Here is a 25,001-nt window from a genome sequence, read left to right on the forward strand (position 1 = left end):
GTCGTAGTTTTGGGCCCTTTTCATAGATTCTGCCTGGCCTGCTGTGGTCCTCCAGCATTTTGAGTACGTTGCTTGGATTTCCAGCATCTGCACATGTTCTCTTCTTCATGATCTTGGACATGTTGCTTGTCTTTGTACGGGCAAACCTTCGTAGAATGAAACCATACCGATCAGGTGAATCATTGGATCACCCGAAATATAAAGCGATGCTCCATTTTGAGCGTGACGTCGAGGTTGCATTTCTGAGATATTCAGACTGCAGGGTAAGTCAATTTACGTGTCAGTCTCACTGCTTCACTGCTGTCATCATCTCTTCCCTGAATTTCCTCTGGGACAGTGTGTAGAAACACGTGTTGGTGCAGGTGCAGAGAAATTGCAGCATGAACCCAAACTCTTGCAGGATAAACGACGGAGAATTAGCATATCTGTCTGTATAAAAGTAATTTTGTCCCTACCAGATCATAATGGAGACTATAAAAGTGATCCACAATAAAATGAAATTGGCTGATAGAGCGAACAGCAAAATCACTGACTTTCTCCGGTTCTCCACCTCGGAATCCTTCTTATTGTCATTGCTGCTCCGGAGTCCTCGGCGGACTCTGTTTGCTGCTATAATATTTCGGACTATTAACACATTGAGCAATAGAATTAGACCGATTGGCAATAAAGGTGTAATGATGCAATAAAACAGCTGGTAAGCTTTCCACACTGGCGAAATAAAGTAATCTGGTCTGACAATACAGCGCTGTGGAACGTTGTTAAGAATCGCGAAAGGTTCTACTGAAAAGTAAAACGGAACTCACCTTAAACAACTCCCTGTGCCTACAATCGCTACCATTATAGTGGCTGTCCTCACGGTGCAAAATCGTTCCCGCAGCTTTTGAGTACAAATTGCAATACATCGATCAAACATGAAAACCACCGTCAGCCAGACAGAACAGTTGGTTTATAAAGAAAGACAGTGTGCAGTGACACTTCCAGCAAGGAGAGACGGATGATAGGGCAAAATTGCAGGCAACGTGATAAGTTGTAATGTAAAAGGTGCAGAAAGTCCAAAACAGTGAATGCAAGAGTGAAAGTGCTTTGTTTAAACAATAAGGTAGTTGAACTTGAGGCAGTGTAACGCATTAACAAGCATGAAGTTATGTGTGTCACGAAATCACTACTCGCTAAGAAACTTACAGCTGGGAGCTTCACGTCCAACAGTACACATTGTACCAAAAGTATAGGCAAAGGGGCTGGGGTGGTGCTATTGATAAAAAAATGTAATCAAATCACAAAAAAGAGATGACATTAGCTAAGAAGGTGCTGAATCGTGGCGGGTAGAGCGAAGGAATTACAAGGGCAAAAAGTGTTATATATAGAACCCCAAGAAGTAGTATGGTTGAGGTCTACAAATTACAAAAGGTCAATGAAAATACATGCCAACAATGTAAAAGGTGGATAGAATTCGAATAGATATTTCAGAAGTAGAAGCTAAAGACAATCTGTCAGTATTACACTGGAGCAAACGGAATTACAGAGGCATGAGAGAGATGTTGGCCAAAATTGATTGGAAAAGAACACTGGCACGGATGACAGCTGAACCAACAATGGCTCGAAATTCTGGAAGCAATTCAGAAGGCGTAGAATATGCATAACTGAAAGAGGAAGAAGTATTCTAAAGGCAAGCGGACACAACCGTGGATAATGTGAGAAGTCAAAGCCATCATGAATGCAGAAGAGATAGCATTTAATACAGTAAAAAAGTGGGAAGTCAGAGTATTAAGATGCTGTTAAAAACTGACAGAAGGCAACTAAAATGTCATGGTAAAGAAAAAATACGAAAGGAAGCGACCAATAATATGAAAGAGGATACGAGTTTCAGGTATGAAAGTTCATTCAGATACATAAAGTTTAAGAGTCACTTTCGAACAAACGTGGCAAAACTGGAGAGTGTTCAAAGGAAGTTCACGAAAATGATTACAGGTTTGAACGGCTTTTCATATGAAGAGAGTTTGTTGGCCATTGGCCTGTATTCACTCGATTTCAGATTAATGAGAGGTGACCTCATTGAAACCATCTAATGTTGAACGGTCTCGATAGAGTGAATGTGAAGCAGTCGTTGCCAATGGTAGGACAGTCTTCGTCCTATCAGAACGGAGATGAAAGGGAATTTCGTTAGGAAGAAAACGGAAGTTGTGTACGTTAGGTAAAGCAGAGCTTGATTGGTCGGGGCATGAAGGGACACGAGAGAACGCAAGAGATTGAGGATGAGAGTGCAAATGGACCAGCTATGACGAAATGGCGGATGGGCCTCGATGGACCAAATGGCCCAATTCTACCCGTTTCACATTGTAAAGTCTGATAGAAGTGAAAAGTCTCGGTTCCGAGTGTGGTATTCTGATCAGCGTATATTTGTATGTATATGTAAGGCATTTGTACGTAAATTTAAGGCAGAGGTTGATAGAGTCCTGTTACGAATGTGCCGCAACTATGAGGGGCCGATGGGTACACAGTTGCCCCCTCCTTTTTGAGAATCGCAAGATCGCTAATAATTCGGGTCTAGGACCTAGGAAATGAGAGATAATCCACAAGGTTTGGAATGTGTCCTGGCCTCAGTGGAACCAAACCACTAATAACGACCATTGTCTCTTGAAGACGGAATTGTGTATAGAGTACTGTACTATTCATTGAAGCCCTCTGGGGATGACCAGAGTGGTCTGGTTGAGGGATTACATCATCCTAACCTGATTGACATCTGAGACCCCGTGAGTAAGGATAAAAGAGGGTCTGGGGAACAACCCCTTTAGACGCACCAGGAGAAACGCTAGAAATCCCGTGACAGCGTTTAATAGCGACAGCCGGTGGAGGGCTCGTGTGTGTCCCCTTGCCTGGGATTGGCGGCCTCACCACGGAAGAACGACTTTAGCTAAAGGAGAAGCCACAAGTGAACGGCCACACCAACGGGACTCCCGACGGATCGAAATCATAAAAGGAAAGCCGTTTTGGGAGATTTTTCTCCCAAAAATCTCCAACCATTGAAAGCCCAGCGCACCCAAAGGTTCCGGCCTGCATGAACTGAGTGACTTTTATATTTCCATCGGACAATACATTTATCCCCTAGACAACGATAGAGCTTATTTCTTACTGGATATTATTATACCCACACTTTTAGATTTAGTATTGACGACATATATTATCTGTATATTTGCATTGATATTATTTTTGTGTATTTTTACCAATAAATACTTTTAAAAATAGTATCATCAGACTTCAATCAACCTTTCTATCTTTACTGGTAAGTGACCCAGTCACGGGGTTCGTAACAGTCCTTATTGGCCAGGGTATGAAAGGATAGGGGTAAAGAACGGGAGATTGGGGCTGAGAAAAAATGCATCAGTCGTGATGAAATGGCGGAGCAGACTCCGTGGGACAAATTGCCTAATTCTGCACCTATTCCTTACGGTCATGCCATCATAAAGGACTTCCTGGATGCAGATTAGTCACACTTCCCTTTTGTGTTCAGGTGAGTTAGGTGCGACAAGTATAGATCATTTTAACTTAAAGGAAATTATTAAAAGGCTAGTAGATTTCTGTGCCATAAAATGCTGATTTCAATTTCTCGCAGCCTCATTACTTCTGCAGAAAACTCAGCAGGGCCTGAATATATTATTTCCGGTTTCGTTATATTTCAGATTTGTCCATCTTTAACATTTTGACAACAACGCCCCACACCTTGATAACGCTTCCATGAAGTACTGTGCGACCAGTCCCTCGTGTCGTCTGGTTCCAATCCCACATTGAGGTTCTCTTAAAAGAGTGAAATATCCCTTCCCTTTCCCTTCGTACCATGAAAAAGAGTATTTCAACACCGAGCGCTGTCAGTTCTGATTGGCAAAAACATCTGCTCCACGATCTGCATCAGCAAGTGTGCACCACAGGTATTGGATGAGGACTGGGCCACCACGGGTAAAGCTCTCTCCAACGCTGAACACTTCTATACGAAACGTTGCAGCAGGAAATCTCCAACGTCCAGGAAATGCTGTCCTTTCTCAGCTGCCATCATGAAGAATGTACCAGAGCTGCAGGACTTACACCCAGAGTTAAGGAATAGTTATTACCCATCGTTCTGTGGGCTATAATCTTTTGGAGTTATAGCCCACAGACTTCGCAAATAAATCCGTAGATCGTAGAATCAGTACAGAGTTGAAATTCCTGAGGTTATTCACGCCGGTAATGGTCCTGGTGGCTGCCTCATAATTATTTGAGATTTGAGGCCAATTGGTGTAGTGTTGTCAGCAAATGTAATTAGCAGATTGTAGCTGTGTGTGGCGACACAGTCATGGGTATACAGAGAACAAGAGAGGAGCCTTAAGACAGGGCCCTGAGGGGTACCTGTGTTGAGGGTCAGAGAGGCAGAGGTGAGGAAGCCTACTGTTACAACCTGCCGGCGATCTGACGGGAGGTCTACAATCCAGCTGCACAAACCTACACAAGTGGTTTTGAAATGAGACAAAAATGTCAAAGTCGCTTGCAACGTTTTCCACAAAGTTGCGAAGAAAGAGCGAGCGATAAGATAGAGTCATTAATATTATTTGCTGCATGAGAGTTATGTTAAAAAGTAGTGCACAGTTTGAAAGTAAGAGACTGCACGTATTCGTGCTGAAAGACGGGACATTATTGAGCGGCATCGTCAACTACTTCTGTCTGAACATCAACGCTTTCCTGTTGGTAAGATCACATTATATTCCTGTTGTATCAGTTTTATTTCCATGACCTTCACCAAAATTTTTCACTTTATAATGGACTCCTAAAGAATGAATAGCACTAAAGTGTTGTATGGAGCAAATAACATTATATGTGGCTAAAAAAAATAAAAAATAAACTTCAGCGCTCTATTCGCTGCCAACATACTTATGGCTAACGTTACTAACCATTTCAATGGCTGTGCAGAAACATAAATAACTGTTCTATTATCCCATAGACACATAATGTACATAAATGCAATTTTATCATGATATACGTGAGAAAATCCAAGATTCGTCTGATCAAAAGTTCAAGTACAATTTTCGTCATAATATTAAACACAAAGCCTCTGATGTCAACAAAGATAGTAAGCCTTCAAAGCAAACCCAAGCTGACCGTAAATTTGTAGAAAGACGATTATGAGGCAGAAGCGAAAACACAAACAGAAGAACAGAAGGTGGGTAACAACTATAAAGAGAGAGCCAGTGAGAGAGAGAGAGAGAGAGAGAGAGAGAGAGAGAGAGAGAGAGAGAGAGAGAGAACAAATTAACTACATGATCTAAAGCCTATCTCCATGTCATAAATACTGAAAATTCTAGCATCACCTCGGTACGATCTATCCTTATCTTTACGTCACATTTTACACTCTTCTTTTTCATAATGGAAGCGATGCCATAAAGCAACAACATTGCAGGCTTGAGAATTTGGCAAATCAGCAATAGATATTGCTCGATTAAAAGTGAACGAAGGTGGTGAAGTGAGTCAAAAATATTTCAGCCGCCTGGTACACTTTCTGCAGATTTGCGAAGAGAAAATAAGAGATAACCCGGAGTCAATAAATCCATTTGGCGCCTAATAGCAAATGGTAAACCCAGAGTCCCAGTTAGCAAGTAAGAGACTGCACGTGTTCGTGATAAATGACCGAACAGGGTTGACATAAACACTTTTTGTGGTAAGGGTTCATTGCATGCCTCATGTTGAAATTTTGTTTCAATAATCTTCACCAAGGTTTGCTACTTTATAATGGACTCACATAAGAAGTAGCACTGAAGCTTGTCTTGAAGCAAAGAACATTACGTATGACTGAATAAAATCTTGAACTGCTTTTCACTGCCCATTTATATTTAACCAACGCATATGTACTGCAGACATTCTCGGAAAGGAAAGCACTTGAAACACATGCACGCTGTGAGGAAACCCCGATTCAATGTCAACACTCAGACGCTCTTGAAAATAGACGCAGAAATTGTAGGCCTGAATGGTGCGGATGGGAGCACTGAGCATCGGAGTCCATTGTAAGAAAAGTTTCCTGCCGGTGCTTCGCTTTCCGCCCATAGTCCAACGACCGACGTTTTAGGAGGTTAATTGGGGATTACAAGATCTTCAGTGAAGAAGCTAGGCTGTTATCAGCGAATTGCTCCTCGGTGCGGTTCTTTTGAGCTGCAAGAGCCTGATCCGTGGTGTATCTCTGACCTGTAGGAATTCTGCAGAGGGGCCGATGCTAACTAAAATATAACTTTACGAGTCTGTGCGGCAACGGAAATATCTGCTAAATTATCCAACAACAACACACACAAAATGCTGGTGGAACACAGCAGGCCAGGCAGCATCTATAGGGAGAAGCGCTGTCGATGTTTCGGGCCGAGACCCTTCGTCAGGACTGAATTTCCAGCATCTGCAGATTTCCTCGTGTTTGCTCGCTAAATCGCTCGCTGGCACATGATGTACATTTATGCATTTATGCCACGAAATATGTGTAAATAGACGGTTCGGTACCCTGCAGAAGAAAGAACGATTCTCGGCAGAATATTAAAGGCGGACTGCCCTGAAATATAAAAAAAAACAGCTCGATTCCCCGCAAACAGAATTCTACCGTGTAAATCTGTAGAAGCTGGAATGCGAGGCAGAAGTGAAAGGACAAAGAAAAGAACAGAGGTGAGTTAACAACTGGAGAGAGAGAGAGAGAGAGAGAGAGAGAGAGAGAGAGAGAGAGAGAGAGAGAGAGAGAGAGAGAGAGAGAGAGAGAGAGAGAGAGAGAGAGAAGAGGAAATTAACTGTTCTAGCCGAAGTCAAATTGTCAGGTCTCAGGCATTAAGTTCTTGCACAGCTTTCCATTTGCTCTATTCAAGTGAATACGGTAATCCTTTAAATTCCAACATCATCTTGGAACGAATTACAGTGACCTTTTTGGTCTTGACATGTTCGGTGATTGATTACTAATTTAAACCGTAAATTATTGTAATGGAAATATAAAGAAAATAGGCGATTGAACTATGGAATACAATCGTCCATGTTACAACGTCACCGAAAATAGGACCATAATTTGGGACAATTATCAAAACTGTACTCGTTTGCTCCATTCAAGGGATTACGGGTGCTGCCCTTGTTGAAAAATGGGCTTTTTACCTTCACGCAGTTGGCTGCACAGATATATCACAGATTTATCAGACCTGTTGCAGCTATGAAGGACCCTGGTCAGACCCCACTTGGAGTACTGTGCTCAGTTCTGGTCACGTCACGACAAGAAGGATGTGGAAGTCATAGAAAAGGATGCAGAGGAGATTTACAAGGATGTTGCCTGGATTGGGGAGCATGCCTTATGAGAACAGGTTGAGTGAACTCAGTCTTTTCTCCTTCAGGCGAAGGAGGACGAGAGAAGACCTGATAGAGGTGTAAAAGATGATGAGGGTCATTGATCGCGTGGATTGTCAGAGGCTTTATCCCAGGGCTGAAATGCTTGCCAGAAGAGGACACAGGTTTAAGGTGCTGGGAGTAGGTACAGAGGAGATGTCAAGGGTACGTTTTTTACTCAGAGACTGGTGAGTGTGTGGAATGGGCTGTCGGCAACGGTGGTGGAGGTGGATACGATAGGGTCTTTTAAAAGACTTTTGGATAGGTACGCGGAGCTTATTAAAATAGAGGGCTATATGTAACCCTAGTAATTTCTAAGGTAATGACATGTTCGGGACAACTTTATGGGCTGAAGGGCCTGTTTTGTGCTGTAGGTTTTCTATGTTTCTACTGATGTTTGAGAAAATGTATGTGACCCCTTAAGTAAACATGCAATTCAATTCACGCATTGTCTACAAAGTCGGCGATTCAATGCAAACAGACGTTTCACTCCTTTCTTTATCTCTTCCCTGAATTTCCTCTGGGACAGTGTGTAGATACACGTGTTGGTGCAGGTGCAGAGAAATTGAAACATGAACCCAAACTCTTGCAAGATAAACAACGGAGAATTGAGATATCTGTCGGTATAACGGTAATTTTGAGCTTGCCAGGACAGAGAAGAGACTATATAGGGGATCCACAATAGAATGAAATTGGCTGATAGAGCGAACAGCAAAATCATTGACCTTCTCCGGTTCTCCACCTCTGAATCCTTCTTATTGTCACTGTTGGTCTGGAGTCCTTGGCGGACTTTGTTCGCCTTTATGATATGTCTGACTGTTAAAATGTTGAACAATAGAATTAAACCGATAGGCAATAAAGGGGTAATGATACTATTCAACACCTGGTAAGCTTTCCACACTGGTGACGTATGGTAATCTGCGCTACCAATACAGCGCCATGGAACGTTATTAATACTCGCGGAATGATCTGTGGCAAAGTAAAATGGAGAACACCTTAAACAGCTCCCTATGCCCACATTCATTACAACTATAGTCGCCGTCCTCTCGGTGCAAAATCGCTTCCGCAGATTTTGGCTACAAATTGCAATACATCGATCACATGTGAAAGCCACCGTCAGCCAGACAGAACAGTCCGTGGCTGCGAGCCTCAAGACAACTGACGTAGCACAAATCGGACTGATGAACAAAAATCTCGCATAAACGTAAATATGATTGATCCGCTCCAATATAACACCAATGATAACGCCCAGTAAATCAGCTGCTGCCATCGCCACCAGGTAACGGGTGATGCATTTGGAGAGTCCGCATTTTCCACGACGCAGGATCACAATCGCCATTAAATTAACTGCAAAGAAAACATAAGAGTTGGTTTGAAGCGCACAAAATGCGATTTTACTGCTTTGTTTTAATGACTGAAAGGAAACGACGCTTTTAACTGCAGGGAGGATCTGAGTAACAGCTGAGTCAGAAAAGCTCCAGCAGTTGGCAACGGGATTCCGCAATCCACGGCATCTTTAACAGAGGAGAACTGATCAACCCAGCCATCTCGATTAGGTCTAGCTTTTCAGCTGATAAAGCGGAAAGGAGCATGGATAGTGTTGATATAATGGGCCCAGAGAGATCGCTTCCTCCGACGCAGCAAGTCTCAGTCCAGGAACATGCAGCATTAAAATTAAGATGATTTAAAAAAAAACAACAAGTCCTTTCGTTAATGTTGCAATTGAAAAGGTAATTACAAAAAGTACATTGAAAATGACTTCTCATTTTTTGCGTAATGTTTGTTGAAGAATTATGGTTCCGGTGCGTATTGATGGAGGAAGGAAGTTTATATGGTGTCGGGACTAGATGGGCTGAAGGATCTGTGGCTGAGCTGTACCGTTCAATGACTCCGACTATGTTTCGCGCATAAACCAGAATGCTCGTGAACATGTGGTGACAGTGAAGTCTGCTTTTCACTGCGATAAAGCTTCAGTTTTGGTCATTGATACCAATTTAGACTTAAAACGATATTTACATTCATGCTTTGGAAGGTCGGGAAAGGTAAATTGCTGGAACTACATCAATATTAGTGGATCTCTGCTGTTACCGTTGACAACGAAATGAGAAATAAGGGACGGCCTTGAGAAGAAAGTCACGTTTCAGTTGATAAAGAAACAAGTATTAAAGAAACTCCGGGAAAAGAAAGAAACACATGTTTCAAACCAGATCAGACTGAAATCCCTCGTAATGGTCTATCTGTCCTGGGTTTTACAGCAAATATAATGCAGGAAAGCAGATGGAGCAAGAAGGAATTATGATCATACTCCAGGTACTTACTGGGGATACCAATCGCAGTCAGTAAAGGATAATAAACCATTTCTATGTAGTAAATTGCTGGGTATTCCATTTTCCGAGTGAAGTGATGATCAAGTTAAAAAGCTCATTCTCCTACTGACGAAAATGACTGATGATTGATTTGAAAACCTTTATAAAGGGGAGGATACAGCATTCCCTAAACTAATCTTACCAGCTTATTGTTCACATTAGAGACAGCCCAGTGAACAAACAATTAACGGAAGCTACTTATGTAAGTTGTGTCACAGTGCAATGGAAATCGCCTATCGAGGAGATAACAACAAAATACATTTTCTTTTCTTTAATCTTTTGTTCAACCTTTCAAAAGAGATTGTCAGACATTCCTTATGAATTACACAACATTTAAGATGTTTATATGGAAAATTACACAATTCTGCCAGTAGGTGCAGAAGTAGACCATTCGGCCCTTCCAGCCTGCACCGCCATTTTGAGATCATGGCTGATCATCTACTATTAATACCCGGTTCCTGCCTTGTCCCCATATCCCTTGATTCCCCTACCAATAAGATACTTATCTAGCTCCTTCTTGAAAGCATTCAGAGAATTGACCTCCACAGTCTTCCGAGGCAGTGCATTCCAGACCACCACAACTCTCTGGAAGAAGAAGTTTTTCCTTAACTCTGTTCTAAATGACCTACCTCTTATTCTCAAACCATGCCCTCTGGTACAGGACTCTCCCAGCATCTGGAACATATTTCTTGCCTCTATCTTGTCCAATCCCTTAATAATCTTATATGTCGCAATCAGATCCCCTCTCAATCTCCTTAATTCCGGTGTGTACAAGCCCAGTCTCTCTAACCTCTCTTCGTAAGACAGTCCTGACATCCCAGGAATTAACCTCGTGAATCTAAGGTGCACTTCCTCTATAGCCAGGATGTCCTTCCTTAACCCTAGAGACCAAAATTGTGCACAATACTCCAGGTGTGGTCTCACCAGGGCCCTGTACAAATGCAAAAGGATTTCCTTTCTCTTGTACTTAATTCCCTTGGTAATAAAGGCCAACATTCCATTAGACTTTTTCACTGCCTGCTGCACTTGCTCATTCACCTTCAGTGACTGATGAACAAGTACTCCTAGATCCCTTTGTATTCATCCCTTACCTAACTCGACACCGTTCAGATGATAATCTGCCTTCCTGTTCTTACTCCCAAAGTGGATAACCTCACACTTATTCACATTAAACGTCATCTGCCAAGTATCTGCCCACTCACTCAGCCTATCCAAGTCACCCTGAATTCTCCTAACATCCTCATCACATGTCACACTGCCGCCCAGCTTAGTACCATCAGCAAGCTTGCTGATGTTATTCTCAATGCCTTCATCTAAATCGTTGATGTCAATCGTAAACAGCTGTGGTCCCAATACCGGGCCCTGTGGCACCCCACTAGTCACCACCTGCCATTCCGAGAAACACCCATTCACCGTTACCCTTCGCTTTATCAAATGCCTTCTGAAAATCGAGATACACTACATCCACTGGATCTCCATTGTCTAACTTCCAGGTTACATCCTCGAAAAACTCCAATAGATTAGTCAAGCAATGATTTGCCCTTGGTAAATCCATGCTGGCTCGGCACAATCCTATCACTGCTACCTAGATATGCCACTATTTCATCTTTAATAATGGACTCTAGCATCTTCCGCACTACTGATGTTAAGCTGACAGAAGAATAGTTCTCTGTTTTCTCCCTCCCTCCTTTCTTAAAAAGTGGGATAACATTAGCCATTCTCCAATCCTCAGGAACTGATCCTGAATCTAAGGAACATTGGAAAATGATTACCAATGAATCCGCAATTTCCAGGGCCACCTCCTACAGTACCCTTGGATGCAGACCATCTGGACCTGGGGATTTGTCAGCCTTCAGTCCCATCAGTCTGCTCATCACAGTTTCCTTCCTTATGTCAATCTGTTTCATTTCCTCTGTTACCCTATGTCCTTGGCCCATCCATACATCTGGGAGATTGCTTGTGTCTTCCCTATTGAAGACAGATCTAAAGTACTTATTAAATATTTCTGCCATTTCTCTGTTTCCCAGAACAATTTCACCCAATTAATTCTTCAATGGCCCAACATTGTTCTTAACTATCTTCTTTCTCTTCACATACCCAACAAAGCTTTTGTTATCCTCTTTTATATTCCTGACTAGCTTGCGTTCGTACCTCATTTTTCTCCTGTATTGCCTTTTTAGTTAAGTTCTGTTGTTCCTTAAACATTTCCCAATCACCTGACCTTCCACTCACCTTAGCTCTGTCATACTTCCTTTTTTTTAATGCTATGCAATCTCTGACTTCCTTTGTCAACCACTGTGGGTCCTTTCCCCCCTTTGAATCCTTCCTTCTCCGGGGGATGAACTGATTTTGTACCTTTTGCATTATACCCAAAAATACCTGCAATTGCTGTTCCACTGTCTTTTCTGCTAAGATATCCGTCCAGTTAACTTTAGCCAGCTCCTCCCTCATGGCTCCATAGTCTCCCCTCTTTAACTGCAACACTGACACCTCCGATCCGCCCTTATCCTTCTCAAATTGCTGATAAAAACTTTTAATATTATGGTCACTACCTTCTAATGGCTCCTTTACTTCAAGATCGCTTTTCAATTCCTGTTCATTACACAAGACTAAATCGAGAATAGCCTTGTCCCTGGTCGGCTTTCGTACAAGCTGTCCCAGCAATGCATCCCGTAGGCACTCTACAAACTCCCTATCCTGGGGTCCAGCACCAACCTGATTCTCCCAGTTCACCTGCATGTTGAAATCCCCCATAACTACTGCGACATTACCTTTGTCACATGCCGATGTTAACTCCCTATTCAACTTGAACCCAATATCCATACAACTGTTTGGTGGCGTGTAGACAACACCCATTAGGGTCTTTTTGCCCTTGCTGTTCCTCAGTTCTATCCACACAGACTCTACTTCTCCTGATCCTATGTCACTCCTTGCAAAGGACTGAATCTCATTCCTCACCAACAGGGCCAACCCACCCCTTCTGCCCACATTTCTGTCCCTACGATAGCATGTATACCCTTATACATTCATTTCCCAGGTCTGAGCTCCTTGCAGCCCTGTCTCCGTTATCCCGACAATATCATAGTTACCCATTCGCACCTGAGCTTCAAGCTCATCCGCCTTATTTCTGACACTTCGTGCATTCAGATATAGAATTTTTAGCCCATTTCTCCTCTCTCTGTTTAAATCGCTGCCTATTGTTCTTAACCCAGCTCCCCGAACTCCCATCGGGCTATACGCCCCTAGAATTTTGTTCTCCTTCCTAAATTTCCTTATTCTTTCTGCATATTCAACTCCATGTTCCGTCAGACCATCCCTCTGTACATGTGTCCTCCTTATCACTTGTTCCACCTCACCTTTCTCCTCTACACACTTAATATTCCAGAACCGTGTAGTCCCCACCTGTCCTTTATTCTTCATCTCGCTATCCTCTCTCGCATTCTGGATCCCTGCCCCCTGTAAATTTAGTTTAACCCCCCCGCCCCCCCCCCCCACGAGAAGCACTAGCAAACTTTCCTGCAAGAATGTTATTACCGCTCCAGTTCAGGTGTAAACCGTCCCTTCGGAACAGATCCCAACTTCCCTAGAACAAAGCCCAATTATCTAAAAACCTGAAGCCCTCCTCCTGCATCCTCCTCTCATCCACGTATTAATCTGTATAATTCTCTGTTCCTTGCCTCACTCGCACGTGGCACAGGTAGCAATCCTGAGGTTGTTACCCTGGAGGTCCTGCACTTCAGCTTCACATCTAACTCCCTGAACTCACTACGCAGGATCCCCTCACTCATCCTACCCACGTCGTTGGTCCCTACATGGACCATAATATTTGGGTTCTTGCCCTCCCTCTCGCGAATAACCTGCACCCGATCTGAGATGTCCCGAACCCCGGCACCGGGGAGGCAACATAGAATCCGAGACTCCTGATCTTCCCACAAAACCTCCTATCCGCCCTCCTGACTATAGAATCCCCTATCACTATCGCTCTCTTCTCTGTCCTCCTCCCATCCTAGTTGAGGGTCGAACCTCAGTGCCAGAGACAGGACCACTGCAACTTGTTCCTGGTAGGTCATCTCCACCAACAGTATCCAAAACGGTATGCTTATTGTTGATGGGAACGGCCACAGGGGTGCTCTGCTCTCTCTGTCTGCTTCCCCTGCCTCTCTTGACTGTCACGCATTTGTCTACCTCCTGTCTTTTCGGTGTGACTACCTCCCGATAACTCTTCTCTTTCTCTGCCTCTGCCTCCCGAATGATCGGTAGTTCATCCAGCTCCTGCTCCAATTCCCTAACTCGGAACTTAATCGGAAAAGATGTTAAATCTGCATTACCACTTTCGAATCGATGTCATTTGCTGCTTTGCTTTACGACTCCTATACTAGTAAAGAAAATTTGATTTATTTTAAAGAACTAAGCTAATTTAACAGATGATGAGAACAAGGGTTGTTGCTGTACTTGGTTTGCAAACAGAGGCAGTGGGTAGTGATGCTCCTCGCAAGGAGAGACTAATAATAGAGAAATTGCAGTCAGCGGAGCAAGTTGCAATGTAACACGCAGATAAAATCTAAAAGGGTGAAGACAGTACCGAAGGTGTTACGTTTTATTGCACGTAGAGTATGGACAAGGTAAATGAACTTTTAGCACAGTAAGAGATTGGCAGGTATGACGTTGTGAGCATCGCTATATCATGACGCCAAGAAGTTTATACCTTCGAGCTTAACGTCCAGAATACACATTTCACCAAACAGGCAGACAGAAGCGGTGGCGTGTCACTAAGGGTAAAATATGAAAGCACATCATTAAAAAGAGGTGACATAATGTTGGAAGGTGCAGAATTGTTGTGGGGAGAGTTCGGGAATTACCAAAACAGCCTAATCCGATTTTCAGACCTGCAAACAGAAGGAAGGATGAGGGCTACAAATTACAACAGGAAATAGAAAATACACGTCTAAATAGGAATGTTACTTGATCCAGCTGGTGTACAGCCCATGGTTCCGAAAGACGGGACTGAAGGGATTGTGGATGCTCTAGCGATGATTTTTCAAGAATCGCAAGGTTCAGGAATGGTTTTTGTAGAACAGAAAATTGATAATTCATTTCAGTTTTCCAAGAAAGGAGAGAGATTGAAGAATGGAATTCATAGGGCAGAAAGTCTGACGTCAGCAGCTGGGAAGATGTTGGTGTCGATTGTTAAGGATGCGTCTTTGGGATGTTTGTGGTCCAATGATGAATTAGGTCTTATTCAACATGGATTTCGCAAGGGAAATCAATTGGAATGCTTTGAAGACATAACAAGCCGTATACAGAAAGGAGAATCGGCAGGTGTTATGTTCTTGGGTTTTGTAAAGGTATTAAACAAAGTGCTGCACATGATGCTGCTTAACAAGTTAGGAGCCCATGCCGTTACCAGACGGACACTACCATGTGTAAAGCAGTTTCGAAAAAGTAGTAAGGCTACAGAAGGACTTAGATAGACGGACAGAATGGGCAAGGAAGTGGCAGATAGAATACACTGTCAGGAAGTGTATGGTCTTGCACCTTGGTAGAAAAACTATAAACCATGAGACATTACAGCAGAATTAGGCATCTGGCCATTCGAGTCTGCTCCGTTATTGAATCATGGCTGATCCTGTTTTTCTTTCTCCTCCTCAACGCCCGTTTCCGGACTTCTCTCCGTAACTTTTGATACCATGTCCAATCAAGAAACTATCAACCTCTGCCTTAAATACATCCATCGGCCTAGCCTCCAGAGCTAACAAATTCTACAAGTTAACCACCCTTTGGCTAAAGAAACCGATCGCCGTGGAGCGCTACTAGTCACTGGCAATTAACCAGAAAAGGGTCCTTTTATTTCCGCTCGCTGACTCCTACCAATCTGCCAATGCTCTAACCAGGTTGGTAACTTTCCTTTAATAGCATGGGCTCTTATCTTGGTAGGCAGCCATGTGTTTAGCACCCAAACCCAACCCTTAGGCATGGCCTTCTGGAAGTCCAGATATGCAACATCCACTGCATTGCCTTTATCTATCCTACTGGTAATCTACTCAGATAATCCCAATAGATTCTTCAGGCACGATTTTTCACAAGGAAACCTTACTAACTTTGTACGAGCTTGTCCTGTGTCACCAAATACACCATCATCTCATCCTTAACAATTAACTCCAGCATCTTCCCAGCCACTGAGATCAGGCTAACTGGTCAAAAAATTCCTTTCTGCTGCCTTCCTCCTTTCTTAAATAGTGGAGTATTATTTGTAATTTTCCAGTCCGCTTGCACCATGCCAAAATCCATGAAGGCAGATAATTTTCTAAATGGAGAGAAGATTCAAAAACGGGAAATACAAAGGGTCTTGGGAGTCCTTGCGCGGGCACACCCCGTTCCACCAACTGTTAGTTTACAGACAGAGTCGTTGAGGAAGCAAATGCCATCTTAGTAATCACCTCAAGAGGAGTAGAATATTTTTAAGTAAACAAGGATTAATGTCGGGGCTTTAAAAGCCCTAGTGAGACCACACTTGGAGTATTGTGAGTAGGCTAGGGCTCCTTATGTTAGAATGGATGTTCTGACATAGGAGAGGGTTCAAAGGAGGTTCAACGAGATGATTCCGGAATTCAACGGCTTGTCAGAAGCAGAACCTTTAATGGTTCTGGCCCTGATTTAATTGGGATTCAGAAGAATGATGGGTGACCTTATTGTATCCTACCTGATGTTCAGATGTCTCGATAGAGTGCATGTTGCGAGAGTCTAGGACCAGAGGACACAGCCTGAGGATAGAAGTGCGTGCGTTTAGAACGGACCTGGAGAGGAAATTACTTAGTCATCGAGCGGAGTTTGTTGAATTCGTTGCAACAGGCCAAGTACTTGCGCAAATGTCAGGACAAGGTTGATAGATTCTTGATTAGTCAAGGCATGAAGTGTTACAGAGAGAGAACAGGAGGTTAGGCCTGAGAGGGAAATTGGATCAACTATGATGAAATGGCACAGCAGGTATGATGAGCCAAATCGTCGAATTCTACTCATTTAGCATGCTCTAAAGGCTGACAAATGTGGGGAACACTCGGTCCCTTTCCCCTACTACAATGAAAAAGACTGATTTATATCGATCCTTCAGTTCGCATTTGCAGCACAATCTCCTCCGCGATCTCTGTTTGTGCAGATGCACACATCGGCTGTGTGCTTCGCCCCCGTGTGCACTCGCGTTACTTTTGTGAGTGTCTGCCGAAGCACAGCACCAAAGCTACATTCAAGGTTGCTGACAGCACCAGAGCCGTTTGCCAAATCAAAGGTGGTGACTAATCGGCATGCCGGAGGGAGATTGAAAATCTGGCTGAGAGATCGAATAACCACAAACTGGTTATTCAGCGAATGCAAGACGAAGGAGCTGATTATTGACGACAGTAGGAGGAAACCAGAGCCAGTCCTCACTGACGGATCGGAGGTGAGGATAATTAGCAACTTTACCTTCCTCGCAGTTATTGTTCTGCAGGATATATCCTCCCAGCACGTAAGTGCAATTACGAAGACAACACGGCGGCTTCTCTACTTCCCTAGCAGTTTGTGGAGGTTCAGCATGGCATCTAAAACTTAACTAGTGAACTATAATTTGTAGTAGAGAGTAGAAGAAGCACCGAAAGCAGTCCGAGGAAGTGAGAGGAAACATTTAGACGGAAAGTGTGCAAGAGTGGCGAGAGCATTGGTGCGTTCTTATCGTCTGACACTGATGTGTGAACATAGCATAAACTGGGAAAATCGAAGTCTGTGGGACGTAATAATCTACAGCCAGTGCACCAAAGATGCACTCTTCCGGTCGAAAGCATCGAGGAGAATCTGGAAGGTCAGCGCCGACTGCCTGCCTTTTAATCGCTGTTGAATTTGTTCTGCTCCCGAGAGGGAAGGCTGCCTTTTGATCGCTGGGCACCGTTCTGCTCCCGGAGCGGGGAAATTTCCTTTTCATCTCTGGTGGGATCGCTCGCTGCCGAGAGGGAAATGCCTGCCGTTGTGCCCCGGGAAAGTTAACCAGGTTTTCTGTGTTTTTGTTATGGACTTGGAGTATGGGCTTTCTTTCATTCTTATGGTTTTTCGTATTCTGTGTTTTTCGCCCGATCTTTCTTGTTAATTTGTATGCCAGAGACGGGGACTTATGGGTCGATGTGCCTGTTCTATTTTTATCGTTTTTCTTGTGTGAGTAGGCGGGATTTGGCGGTTGATGATCGTGCAGCCTCCCTTTTCTTTCTGAGTTTCGTGGTCATCTGGAGCAGCATCATTTCAGAGCTGCGCACTTTGAAGATAAATTATCCTTCGATAAGTTGAACCTTTGAAAATTAGTTGCAACCACGTGGCAGAGGAATTTTGGATCGTCGACGCAAAAAGCATCTGAAGAGAAAGCGACGCACCAACTATTTTAGGTGGGAAAGTCCGTCAAGGGTTCATAAACTTGTCGCAGGGTTTGGAGGATTGCGTGCCTCATTGACCTGGAAGATATATTGGCTGGAGTGAGGAATTGTGCTTTAAATCTTTCCCGGGTCACCCAAGCCAAGAATTTCAAAGGATATAGGGCAGATTTATAGCGGTCCACCGGTGTTCCTGGTTCTGGTTTCAGCTCATGGCTAACAACCCCGAACGCTTAAAAAATTGTTCTGAAAACAACAACAAAGAATCCTTCTATATATGTGTACGATGGCATGGAAATAGATGGAGGATATTCATTGCTGCCCTTGCAGCGTCATGGGAAGTAAGTGAGGAAGTACTGTGTCAAAACAGAGCTCAGTGAACTTGGATAAACGCTATCAGAAACAGTTGAGCACTGAATGAGAGAATTCTGCATGCAATAAATAATGGTGATTTGATTTATTTTTTGATCTCAGTAATGTCGAAGGTATTGTAATGAATGCACTAAACTTACAAATGGTTCATTTTTAAGAAATTAGCAGAAAATTGGCAGGCAATATTTAATAAGTGCTGATAAAATTAAAAAGAAAGAAATGTCGGACGTAAATTGTTGTCAGAACCGGACAACTAGTCCACTGTAGTGTCCAACTAGTCCAAGGAACAGTTAACGTTTCGTGCCAAGACCCTTCGTCAGGACTGAAGAAGGAGGGGGTGACTGTTCGTTTCCACCGATGCTGCCTGACCTGCTGAGTTCCTCCAGCATGTTTGTACCAGTTGATTTGACCACAGCATCGGCAGTGTACTTTGTGTTAACTGGTTCACTGTGTTGCTTTGAAATCTTCTAGGTTATTGGGCAAGTTGCTTCACGTTTCATTTTAACCTCTGCTCTTTAGTTAAATATCAGGGAATAAAAATGTTGCCTTCAAAGCAATAGGGTGGCCCACAGGTGAGATTTTGCAATTCAGCAATGGATACCGTTCGATAAAAGTAAAAGAAGCTGGTGCAATTAGAGAAAAATGTTACAGCCTCTGGCAACGTCTTTTGATATATTTACCAATGCATATGCACTGTACACTTTCTGGTAAGGGAAGAACAGTACTTGAACAACACTTACACTGCGAAGAACCGAGATTCGTTGTTAACAGCATTAAACACTTGGAAATACATGCATAAGTTTGACACAGCTATAACGTAGATATTAGCGCCACACTATGTCCTTTGTAAGAAAGTTTGTATGGATGGGTTTCCTCCGCGTGCTTGCTTTCCTCCTATAGACCAACGCCCTCACTGTTCAGAGGTTAATTGGCAATGGTAGATTATTCTGTAATGAGGCTGGGGTTAAATAGGTGGGCTGCAGGACGGCGCGGTTCGTTGAGCCGGAAGGGCCTGATCTGCGCTGTGTCTATAAGTATGTCTGATCTGTTCGACTTCTGCCGAAGTGAAACTCCTTTGAAATAAACAATCGCAGTTAGACTCCCTGCAAATTCAATCTAACCAAGCAAACCTTTGGAAAGTTGAATGTTAAACAGAAAGTAAAGCGCAAGAGAGAGGTAAAAACACAGATTGGGTAACAACTGAGGAGAGGAAATTAACTGTTCTGGTCGAAGGCCCATAGTAAGGTATCAGGCATTAATTTTTTGACACAGCTTTCCATATCCAACCATTCTAATGAAGACAATAGTCCTTAAAATTCTGTTCCCAGATTCGGAATAAGTGACTAATTAAAATATATATGTTGATGGTAATATAAAGAAATATGTGTGTTAAACACATGGGAAACACACATACACATTACAATAGCGTGGATGTTTCACCGAAGATGGATAATGATTTTTGACATAAAGCTTACCTTTAGCGTGACTAAATTTGCAGAACGAAACCTTCCCGATTAGATAAACCATGGCATTGCGAGAAAAATATAGCGATGTCTTACTGCGAGGTTCAGATCGGAGATGCATTTTCGATACTAACCCGTTCCAGAAAGACGGCAAGGCAGGACAGCTTGCGTTTATACTTCTCTTTCTCAGCAGACGGCGTGTTACCTAAATTCTTGAAACTAGATCAAAGGAGATCCCTAGCATATAACCCAAGTCACTTCATCTGAGACAAGATTGTTATGCCATAGAGGATGTGCACGCGTGTTCAGTGGATCAATGCTCCAATCAATTAGTATATATTCTACCAATATATGAATCATATTTGTGTCACGTGGTTCGTTGGCCAAGATTTCAACATTAATCCAATCATTTTAAATATAATTCTGCGGATGTAAAACTCACATTGATAACAACTTATTATTTGGTACATTTGAGGAAACTAATTTGGGTGCCATTGTTGGAAAAAAGTGCTTCTGAACTTCAAGGACCTGACGACTGAAATTTACAGATTATTTATCAGGCTTAGGAATAAATCAGAAAATTTCTGTGACCTCATAACAGAATCTACAATTAAACATCTGATTATCTGCAATGTCGGTCAATCAATGTGAGCAGAGGTTTCACTCCTTTATTCATCTCTTCCCTGAATTTTCTTTGGGACAGTGCGTAGATATATGTGTTGGGGCAGGGGCAGCGAAATTTCAGTATGAACCCAAACTTTTGCAGAATAAAGGATGGCGAATTAATATAACTGTCTGTGGAAAACCAATTTTGACCGTGCCATCTCATGGTAGAGACTGTAAAGTGGAAACACAATAAAAAGAAATGGTCTAATATAGCCAACAGTAAAATTATTGACTATCTCCTGTTCCTCACCCCCGTATCCTTCTTCTCGTCATTGCTGCTGCGCAGTCCTCGGATATAATAGGTCTGATAATTAAAGCATTGAACAGTAGGATTAAAGCGATTGGCAATAAAGGCGCAAAAATGCAGTTGAACAGCTGGTAGGCTTCCCACACTGGTGAAGTAAATTAAACTGCTCTGCTCATACAACGCCATGGAACGTTGTCATTAATCATATAGAAACACGGAAAACCTACAGCACAATACATACCATTCGGCTAAGAAAGCTGTGCCGAACAAGTCCTTATCTTAGTCATTACCTAGGGTACCCATAGACCTCTAATTTTCTAAGCTTCATGTACCTGTCCAGGAGTTTCTTGAAAGCCCCTATCGTATCCGCCTCCACCACAGTCACTGGTATCCCATTCCACGCACGCACCACTCTCTGCGTAAGATAATCTCCCCTGGTATCTCCTCTGTACCTACTTCCAAGCAATTGAAGACTGTGCCCTCTCGTGGTAGCCATTTCAGACCTGGAATAAAGCCTCTGACTATCCACTCGATCAACGTCCCTCATCATCTTATACACCTCTATCAGGTCTCCTCTCATCCTTCGTTGCTCCAAGGGGAAAAGGCCGAATTCACTCAACCTATTCTCACCAGGCATGCCCCGCAATCCAAGCAACATCCTTGACAATCTCCTCTGCAACCTTGTGGGGTATGACTAGGGTCCTATATAGCTGTAACATTACCCTTGGCTCTTAAACTCAATCCCACGATTGCTGAAATCCAATGCACCGTGTGTCTTATTAACCACAGAGTCAACCTGCGCAGCAGCTTTGAGTGTCCTATGGATTCGGACCCAAAGATCCCTCTGATCATGCACACTGCCATGAGTCTTACCATTAATCCTATATTCTGGTATAATATTTGACCTACCAAAATGAATCACCTCATCTGCGTTCAACACCTGCCATTTTTCAGCCCATTTTTGCATCCTATCAATGTCCCGCTGTCACCACCAAAAAACCCCCACACTATCCACAACATTCCCAGCCTTTGTCTCATCAGGAAATTTACTAGCCAATCCCTCTACTTCCTCATATAGGTCATTTATAAAAATCACGAAGAGTCGGGGTCTCAGAACAGGCACAACACTGGTCACAGACCTCCATGCAGAATACGACCAGTCTACAACCGCTCTTTGCCTTCTGTGGGCAAGCCACTTCTGGATCCACAAAGCAATGTCCCCTTGGATCCCATGCCTCCTTACTTTCTTAATAAACCTTGCATGGGGTCTCTTATGTCTCGCCTTGCTGAAATTCATATACATTATATCTACTGCTCTACTTTCATCAATGTGTTTAGTCACATCCTCAAAAAATTCAGTTAGGCTCGTAAGGCGCGACCTGCCTTTGACAAAGCCAGGCTGATTATTCCTAATTATATTATGCTTCTTCAAATTCTCATAAATCCCGACTCTCAGGATCTTTCCATCAACTTAGCAACCACTTAAGTAAGATTCACGGGTCTATAATTTCCTGGGTTATCTCTTCTCCCTCTCCTAAATAAAGGAACAACATCCGCGACCGCCCAATCCTCCGGAACTTCTCCCGTGCAGATATCATCGCCAAAGGCTCACCAATGTCCACCCTCGCCTTTCACTGTAGTCTGGGGTACATCTCGTCCGGTCCCGGTGACTCATTCAACTTGATAGTTTCCAAAAGCTCCAGCACATCCTCTTTCGTAATATCGTTTTGCTAAAGCAATTCAGTCCGCTGTAAGTCATCACTGCAATCGCTAAGATCCTTTTCCGTAAAGAATACTGACGTAAAGTACCGCTGCTATATCCCCCGGTTCCCTACACAGTTTTCCACTGTCGCACTTGATTGGTCCTATTCTCTCACGCCTTATCATCTTCCTCTTCACGTACTGGAAGAATGCCTTGAGGTTTTCCGTAATCCTGTTAGTCAAGCCCCTTCTGGCTCTCCTCAGTACATTCTTAAGCTCCTTCCTGTTAGCCTTATAATCTTTTAGATCTCTATCTGTACCTTGTTTTTTGAACCTTTTCTTTTTTTCTTGACTACCTTTACAACAGTCTTACACCACGGTTCCTGTATCTACCATCCTTTCCGTCTCATTGGAACAGAGCTAAGCATTACTGTGCGCAAATATCCCCTGAACATTTGCCACATTTCTGACGTACATTTTCCTGAGAACATGTTCCCAATTGATGCTTCCAGTTCCTGCCAGATAGCCTCATATTTCCCTTTACTCCAATTGAACGCTGTCCTAACTTGTCTGTTCCTACCCCTCTCCAATGCTACGGTAAAGGAGATTGAACTATGATCACTTTCTCCAAAATGCTCTCCCACTGAGAGGCCTGACGCCTGACCAGCTCATTTCCCAATACCAGATCAAGTGCAGCCTCTCCTCTTGTACGCGTATCTACACATTGTGTCAAAAAACCTTCCTGAACACACTTAACAAACTCCACCCCATCTAAACCCCTCGCTCCAGGGAGACGCTAAACAATATTTGGGAAATTAAAAATTTCCACCACGGCAAACAAATTATTACCCCTTTCTTGCATCTGTCTCCCTATCTGCTCCTCGATTGCCCTGTTTTATTGGGAGGTCTGTAAAAAGCACCCTATAGAGTTATAGACCACTCCATGTTCCTCACTTACACCCGTAGATACTCCGTAGATATTCCGTCCATGACTTCATCCTTTCCTGAAGCGATGCTATCTCTTATCAACAATGCCACGCCCCCACTTCTTTTGCCTCATTCCGTGTCCATTCTGAAACATCTAAAACCTGGAACTCGAATGGCCTGTACTGTGCTGTATTGTTCTATGCTCTAAGAAAGATGCAAGTAACAGTTGAGGTGGCAAATTTCCAGCAATTTACAAGGATAATCTGCAAACGACTGCCTACTTAAGAGGAAGGCTGATCAGCGCAGCCGTCTTTAAAAGGTCCACTATTGTATAATACAATGGGCCCAGATAGACTGTTTCTTCTGGCATTACATATGTGAGCAGACGAGCCCGCAGAGTTAAAAGTAAATTCAGAGAGAAAAAAACAAGTCTAATCTGGACAGGGGGACACATTCCGTTGTAACGCTAACACACACACATACACACACACACACACACACACACACACACACACACACACACACACACACACACACACACACACACACACACACACACACACACACATACACACACACACACACACACACACACACACACACACAATATATATATATATATATATATACGACTTAACATTATATATATAGTTTTTGCTGCAATTGAACAGAAATGTTGAAAATGGTATCGAAAACATGCTTATTTGATCGATTACAGCGTTAAAGAGCCATGGTGCCGGTGTACGATGGCAGAAGGCAGATTTAATCGGTTCGTCATGGACTAGATAGACGATGGGCCTATTTCTCTGTTATACTTTTCTATGACTCTACGCTTCTAACTGCGTGCATTGGATAAACCGGGAAGTTCCGAGAAATTGCTGTGGTTGGTGTAAAATTTTCTTCGTTGCTGTAAAGCTTCAGTTTTGGGCATTGAAGTGGGACACCGCTTTTCCCCTTTATTCAGCAGAGAGAGTGAGAGCGCCTGTGGCATGTTGAATTGTTGGGTAAAAGATGAGTTTGTGTTGTACGGCAGATCATGGTCTTTAATGGGAGCTTTGCAATTCCATGCCTGGTGGGTGTTGGGTGTTGATACTCTTTTCTGGAAGTGGAATGGAGCTTAACGTCAAAGGATGCACATTGTATCAAAAAGATACGCAAGTAGGCTGGAGGTGTCGGGCGGGATGGAATATAGCTCTTTTGGTAAAAGCATCAAACTAGTCATTAGAATGTGGTGGCATGGGGACAGAAGGTGTTCAATCGTTGTGCGTAGAACTAAGGACTGCAAGGGCAAAATGACCATGATGGGAGGTTATACAGATCCCTAAACAATAGTAAGGGTAAACTCTACAAATTACAACGGGAGACAGAAAATACGTGTCAAAGGGTAATGTTACAATAGACGCAGGGGATTTCAATATGCAGGTAGGTTGGAAAAATCAGCCTAGTTTTGAATCCCAAGAGAGGGGATTTCCAGAAGGCCTTGAAAGGATGTTGTGTAATAGACAGGAATTCT

The sequence above is a fragment of the Hypanus sabinus genome, chromosome 24 (assembly GCF_030144855.1).
Source record: "Hypanus sabinus isolate sHypSab1 chromosome 24, sHypSab1.hap1, whole genome shotgun sequence".
Taxonomy (NCBI): Eukaryota; Metazoa; Chordata; class Chondrichthyes; order Myliobatiformes; family Dasyatidae; genus Hypanus; species Hypanus sabinus.